Source organism: Engraulis encrasicolus, chromosome 7 (assembly GCF_034702125.1).
Source record: "Engraulis encrasicolus isolate BLACKSEA-1 chromosome 7, IST_EnEncr_1.0, whole genome shotgun sequence".
Classification (NCBI taxonomy): domain Eukaryota; kingdom Metazoa; phylum Chordata; class Actinopteri; order Clupeiformes; family Engraulidae; genus Engraulis; species Engraulis encrasicolus.
The window spans coordinates 6,458,901-6,461,191 of NC_085863.1; the positions used below are offsets into that span (position 1 = coordinate 6,458,901).

The following is a 2,291-nucleotide window of genomic DNA, read 5'->3' on the forward strand; positions in this document are numbered from 1 at the left end:
ATAAATAATAATAATAATTATTATTTATTTATCATTATAAATAATCATGTATCCATAGAAAATATTGTATGCAACCCTAATGAAGAATGACATTCTTAAATACAAACATAGGATATAGGGAAAAATAATAAAATGGGCATTAACAAAATGAAATAAAAACATCACAAGTAAGAGATTGAAAAGTTTAAATATTTACAATTACAAAGGTTTGAACATTAAAAAAAATTGTTTTTTTGAATTGTCCTTCAAAAATTGGAAATAGTCCTTTAAATCCTCAAAAGAGACGATGTAGAGAGTTCCTTTAAGTTGTTCAAAAAGAAAAATAGCTCCTTTCAAGCAGTTCAGTTCAAGGCGTTGAAGTCAGTCATAGTCAGTGATGTGACACGAGCAGGCCACAATCCTACCAAATATGCCATGCGCAATGTAGAACAGGATCACATTCGAATGAGTGGGTGGCTCGCCATCTAGTAGTCGACGGATCCTCAGCAGAATCCAGATCCAGCTCAAAAACTTCACCTATGTGAACATATGTCATCAGTTAAGTTTGGTTTATTTGATAGGGACAGACACATCATGTAACCTAGGCTGTAGAGCAGCATAACAGAAAAGCATCATAGCAGTTACAGCCGTAAGCTACACACCCAGGACAATGTTGAATTCCTATCAAATATAAACTTAAAGTTGTGCAACATTTAAAATCTATCTTCTCAAAAGAAAAGCTATGCAAACTGCAAACCTGCAAACACTTTGTTCCTACTGCATTGCATACCATTCAGTTAAATAACCATTATCAAGTAAACAGGGTGAATACTATGAAATAACAACATAGTGTACTGAAATTGAGGTAACCTTGCAATTATACATGGGGCCCGTACAGTGTTCAACACAATGTTATGAGGAGGGGCAAGACACTGGCAGCCAAACATGTGAGATAAGTTTTTGACCGTCAGCGGTTTCCAACAATCAGAGGTGGAGTTGTGCACAGCTAGGTTCGCGCAGTCAGGTTATAAACAACATTTAGAACCCATGTATAGGCCTAGAGAATTACACCTTGCACGCAATGGGTGCGTGATCACAGCATGTGAAATACAGTCTGCTTACCAGCCAACATCAAACTTAAGTATTAACAAAACAAAATACAAATTGCAGGTTTCACCTGAAGTATTTGGCAGTGATTACAACAGTATGGGGAAAAACAGACAAGTTGCCTTACCAAGACGATTGAAACAGAAGAAATACTCGATGGAATACTCCATGGAATCCATACTGAAAAAGAAACACAAAGGACAGGAGAGTCATAACATACACAGGGCAGCCGTGGCCTAGTGGTGAGGCAGCCGTGGCCTAGTGATAAGAGAGTTGGTCTTTCAATCTGGGGGTTGCAGGTTCGAATCCCTCTGACCGCTCCCTACATCTCCATGGCTGAAGTGCCCTTGAAAAGGCACCTAAACCCACATTACTCCAGGGACTGTAAACAACACCCTGACATATAATAACTAAGTTGCTTTGAATAAAATGAAAGTGTCAGCTAAGTGAAATGTAATGCAATGTAATGACATCACAGTTTGAAACCATTGGCTCATGACTCAGGAGTACATGATGAATGCAAACAAATATATCTCCAGCACATGCATTAAGTTTTTTGTCTAAAGTAAAATGTATTCCATGGCAAACTATTATCAGTTTTTTGTTAAGTTTTTTGTGAGGCTTGGTTAACACATGCCAGTTGAATTACGACTGAACAAACTAACCACGGTATGCGAATGATGATTCTCCTCTTTGGCTCGAACAAAGTTGGCAGGCACAGCATCCTTTATTAGCGTTGTCATACCACGGGTGACCTTAACAAAGCATTGCTTCTCAACGTGCTCAGATCAAACCTCGGTCTCAGCGTTGATCTGTAACCATAAATACCAGCATGTATTTTAGTTCGTTAGCAAAACAACTTCATTTTGGCACAAGTATGCTACTGGTTCTGGTAACACATCTGGTAAGCCATCGGATCGCTTAACACAAAATTGAAAGCATAATTTTGAAATAGCGATCTGGAAATACCATATAAATGTAGCGTTGTGTAATTACACATTCTTTTTTTTTTAATTAGGCTTCATTAGGCTACATAAGCCATGACAAGTTTTGGCGAGCGGTGGTAGATGGACACTCCCAACTGAGATCGCTCCCGGACGTGCAGTCCCAGGTCAGGTGTTTCTATCACTCCCGGACGTGTAGTCCCACCCGATTACATTGCACGTATTATAGGGTTAGGGTTAGGGTTAAGGTTAGGGTTAGAA

General features: G+C 38.9%; 1 long non-coding RNA gene across 1 annotated transcript; it reads right to left on the reverse strand.

Moving 5' to 3' along the window:
• Positions 1–244: 244 nt before the first annotated feature.
• LOC134451922 (uncharacterized) lies at positions 245–2,064 on the reverse strand. Its single transcript, XR_010035312.1, has 3 exons — positions 1,752–2,064; positions 1,214–1,266; positions 245–516 (listed from the first exon to the last, which is right to left on the reverse strand). It is a non-coding gene; the product is annotated as an uncharacterized LOC134451922 (long non-coding RNA).
• Between the last annotated feature and the right edge of the window lie 227 nt (positions 2,065–2,291).